Source organism: Mus caroli, chromosome 1 (genome assembly GCF_900094665.2).
Source record: "Mus caroli chromosome 1, CAROLI_EIJ_v1.1, whole genome shotgun sequence".
Taxonomy (NCBI): Eukaryota; Metazoa; Chordata; class Mammalia; order Rodentia; family Muridae; genus Mus; species Mus caroli.
In genome coordinates this window covers 38872759-38877985 of record NC_034570.1, presented here as the reverse complement: position 1 = coordinate 38877985, position 5227 = coordinate 38872759, and positions in this window count along the sequence as shown.

The window sequence follows — 5227 nt, the reverse complement described above, 5'->3', positions numbered from 1 at the left end:
CGGAGCTCTTGACTCTAGCTGCATATGTATCAAAAGATGGCCTAGTAGGCCATCACTGGAAAGAGAGGCCCTTTGGACATGCAAACTTTATATGCCCCAATACAGGAGAATGCCAAGGCCAAATTGTGGGAATGGGTGGGTATGGGAGTGGGGGGAGTATATGGGGGACTTTTGGGATAGCATTGGAATTGTAATTGAGGAAAATATGTAATAAAAAATATTAAAAAAAAAAAACTTTATATGCCTCAGCACAGTGGAATGCCAAGGCCAAGAAGTGGGAGTGGGTGGGTAGGGAAATGGGGAAGTGGGGGTATGGGGGAACTTTTTGGATAGCATTGGAAATGTAAATGAAGAAAATACATAATTAATATAAAAAAATTAAAAATCACTCAAAAAGAAAAAAAAAAAAGAAAAGGCAAGTGTATACATAAAAATCTTCAAAAATAAAAGGATGGAAACCAAGAATAGGAGCATAAAAAGTGTCCTAACACATAGTTTAATTATTTAGCTCATGAAATTAGCATAGCAAGTAAACCTTGAACAGTAAAATACAAAGGTTATATATAATTCTTGGTATAGAGTAATTAACACAGAAGGAGAAAAATATTTTGTCATAACAGCTACAAGAATAGGATATGGGAAGGTTTTAAAATGTAAACAAATTGCAGATATTAAAGTACATGAGAAATCATTTCCAGTACAAGTTTTCTGAAAAACTTAAATGGATCTAATATGGAAACATTTGAAAATTACATACAGGTGAATATTTCATTCTTAAAGGAAAAATGTTTTCCCCAAAATTTGAAAGATAAGAAAGATCAATGCATTTTAGAAAAGACACTACAGTTCACACAGCATTGTGACTGCTGGGCAAAGTATAAACACAACCTATATCTATATAACCCTTTTTGATGTAAAATTCCTTTTCCTCAAATATATTACATATAATTTTTAAAAATATGTGTCAACAACTTCACTTCTGAAATAGATTATGCCCAAGTACAATGAGTACCTTTGTTGTTTTCCAATTCTCCTTGCCTTTGTAATGAAAATTCTGTGTGTGGCTGTGGTGACAAATACCATTTATTTTCAGAAAGAAATATGTTTTTCTCTTATAGTTTTCAAATAGTTGATCAGGGAAATATTTTTTCCCTTAAAAAATACGGAAGCTGCCCTAGGCAGCCTGCTATCCCAGGGGGACCTCTAATCTCCCACTGTCTCTCTTCCACCTCCATCAGACTCAGAACTATAGATTCAAGCTGCTCTTCCTAACACATCTTTTCTGCTCTCTGAGCCCTCTAGGCCAAGCCAAGCTGCCCTGAGCAGCTGGCTATCCCAACAGGACCCCCATTTTCCTGCCACCTCTATAACTTCATCAGACCTGAGGCTCCTGATTTATAGAGAACTGCAGGTCAGGACCCATAAACCCCAAGGATATCCATCAGAGGACTGTCACACCAGGATCATACAGGTGCATCATCCTCCCAATAGCTACTACAACTAGAATATTCAGGGACCAAAACTATCCGGATAGATAAAAGCACTCAAAAGAACACAATAAGAGCCAGGGCAATATGACACTTCCTAAGCACAGATACCCAACTACAGCATGCACTGGACATCCTAACACAAAAGAATAACAAGAAAATGACCTTAAGTCCAATCTTATAAAGATGATAGAGACCTTTAAAAAGGAAATAAATAAATTCCTTAAAGAAATACAGAAAAATATAATCAAACAGATACAAGTCTTTAAAGAGGAAACAAATAAATCCCTTAAAGAAAATACAGGAAAATAGAATTAGGCAGGTGAAAGAAAGAAAGAAAACTGTGCAAGACCTGAAAGTGGGAATAGAAGCAATAAAGAAAACTGAAACTGGAGAAGTCCTGAAGATGGAAAATCTAGGGAGAAGAACAGGAAAAACAATTGCAAGCATCGCCAACAGAATACATGAGATAGAAGAAAGAATGGCAGGCATAGATTATACAACAGAAGAAATTTATACATAGATCAAAGAAAGGTTAAATATAAAAAAAATTCCTGACACAAAACATCTAGGAAATCTGGGATATCATGAAAGATCTAACCTGGGGATAATAGGAATAGAAAATGGTGAAGAGTCCCAGCTTCAAAGCCCAGAAAATAGTCTCAAAAAAGCATAGAAAGAAACTTTCCTAACCTAAAGAAAGATGCCTATAAACATCCAAGACGCTTATAGAATATCAATTAGTCTAGAGCAGAAAAGAAAATCCTCTTGCTACATAATGATTAAAACACTAAATCTACAGAACAAAGAAAAATATTAAAAGCATCAAGGGGAAAAGGCTGGGTAACATACAAAAACAGACCTATCAGAATTACCACTGACTTCTCAACAGAGTCTAAGAGCTAGAGAGCCTGGACATATATTTTGCAACTTCTAATAAACCATAGGTGCCTACCTAGTCAAATATACCCATCAAAACTCTCAGTCACCATAGATAGAGAAAACAAGATATTTCAAAATATCTAAATTCAAACAATACTTATCCACAAATCCAGCCCACAGAAAACACTAGAAAGAAAACTCCAACCCAAGAAGGATAACTACTTCCAGGAAAACAGAAAATAAGTAATTCCTTACCAACAAAAAACAAGTGAAACACACACACATGCACAACCAACATCAAAATAACAGGAAATAATAATCACTTGTCATTAATAACTCTCAACTTCAACTAACCCTAATAAAAAGACACAGGCTAACAGAATGGATGTGAAAATAGGATCCAACATTCAGCTACATACAAGAAACATACCTCAGCCATAATGATAGATATTACCTCAGAGTAAAGGACTGGAAAAAAGTTTTCTGAGCAAACAGACCCAAGAAGCCAGCTGGAGTAGCCATTCTAGTATCTAATAAAATTGACTTTCAACCAAAATTAATCAAAAAAAAAAAAAAAAGAGAGAGAGAGAGAGAAAGTCACTTTATACTCATCAAAAGGAAAAGCTACCAAGAAGATACCTCATTTGTGAATATCTATGCCCCAAACACATTTGTGAAAGAAACATTGCAAAATCATTTTTACAAATTTTTATTGGTTATTTTATTTATTTACATTTCAAATATTATCTCCCTTCCCAGTTTCCCCTCAGCAAACCCTCTATCCAATCCTTCCTGCCCCTGCTTCTTTCTAGGTGCTCCTCCGTGCACTCCTGCTTCACCACCATAGAATTTCTGTGTGCTGGGGCATTGAGCCTCCACAGGACCAAAGGCTCCCCTTTCATTGATACCAGATAAGGCAATCTTCTGCTACATATACAACTGGATAAATGGGTCCCTACATGTGTACACTTTGGTTGGCCATGTAATCCTGGAGCTCTGGGGGATGGGAGTTTGTTGATATTGTTCTTGCCAAAAATGCTCCAACATATAACAAGGACACATGCTCCACTGTGTTCACAGAAGCCTTATTTATAATAGCTAGAAGCTGGAAACAACCCAGATATCGCTCAACACAGGAATGGATACAGAAAATGTGGTATGTTTACATAATGGATACTACTCAGAAAGTAAAAACAATGACTTCATGAAATTTGCAGGCAAAATGATAGAACTAGAAAATATCATCCTGAGTGAGTTAACATAGTCAAAAAAGAACACACATGGTATGTACTCACTGATAAGTGGATATTAGCCAAAAATCTCAGAATACCCATGATAAAACTCACAGATCATAAGGCCACAGTGTGGATGCTTCACTCCTACTTAGAAGGAGAAAGAAAATAATTGTGGGAAGGAGGGACCTAAGAAGGAGCGAGAAGGAATAAGGAAAAAAAGGGGCGGGATCAGATGTGGGAGAAGATGGGGGAAGCATTGCTAAATCTTAAAGCATGAATCAAATACCATACATTAGTAGTGGGAGAATTCAACCCCCCACTCTCAACCAATTGATAGAAAATCCAGACAAAAACTAAACAGTAATGATGATACTAGCAGACATTATTAACCAAATGGATCTAACAGACATCTATCAAATATTTCACCCAAACACAAGAGAATATAACTTTTTCCCAGCATGTTATGGATCCTTCTCCAAAATTGACCATATAGTTGGTCACAAAGCAAGCCTAAACAGATACAAGAAAATAAAATAATACTGTGTATCTTATCAAACTACCATGGGCTAAAGCTGGACTTCAACCAAAACAGAAATATTGGAAAGCATATACACTCATGGAAATTGAACAACTCATTACTCAATAATAACTTGATCAGGGGAGAAATAAAGAAGGAAATTAAAGATGTTCTATAATTCAATGAAAATGAAGCCAAGACATACCCACATTCATGGGACACAATGAAAGTAGGACTATGAGGAAATCTCATAACACAAAGTGCCTACATAAATAAATTAGAAAGTTCTCCTATCATAAATTTAAAAGTATACCTGAAAGTTCTACGAAAAGAGAAAGAGAGAGAGGAGCAAGCATACCAATGTGAAGTAGAAGGCAGAAAATAATAAAAATCAGTGCTGAAGTCAATCAGTTAGTGAAAAGGAAACAATGTAAAGAAACAATGAAACCAAGAGTTTGTTCTTTGAGAAAATTAAGATAGACAAACCCTTAGCCAAACTAACCAAGAGACAAAGAGACAGTATCCAAATAAATAAAATCAGTAATGAAAAGGGAAACATAATAATTGACATTGAGGAAATTCGTAGAGTCATTAGGCATTACTTCAAGAGCATGTACTCCACTTAACTGGAAAATTTAAATGAAATGAATGATTTTCTAAACAGATACCATTTATCAAAGTTAAATCAAGTTAAGGTAAACAGCCCTATCACCCCCTAAAGAATTTGAAACTGTAATTAAAACTCTCCCAACCAAAAAAAATCCCAGGGCCAAATAATTTTAGTGGAGAATTCTACCAGACTTTCAAAGAAGAGATAATGCCAACACTTCTCAAACTATTCCACAAAACAGAAACAGAAGGAACACTGCCAAACTCATTGTATGAGGCCACAGTCATCCTAACTCAGCAAAGAAAGAGAATGCTCCAACATTCCACAAAGACACTTGGTCAACTATGCTCACAGCAGCTTTATTCATAATAGCCAAAAACTGTAAACAACCCTGGTGTCGCTCAACTGAAGAATGGGTAAAGAAAGTGTGGTACATCTATACACTGGAATACTATTCAGTTATTAAAAAACAAAAACACCATGAATTTTTGCAGAG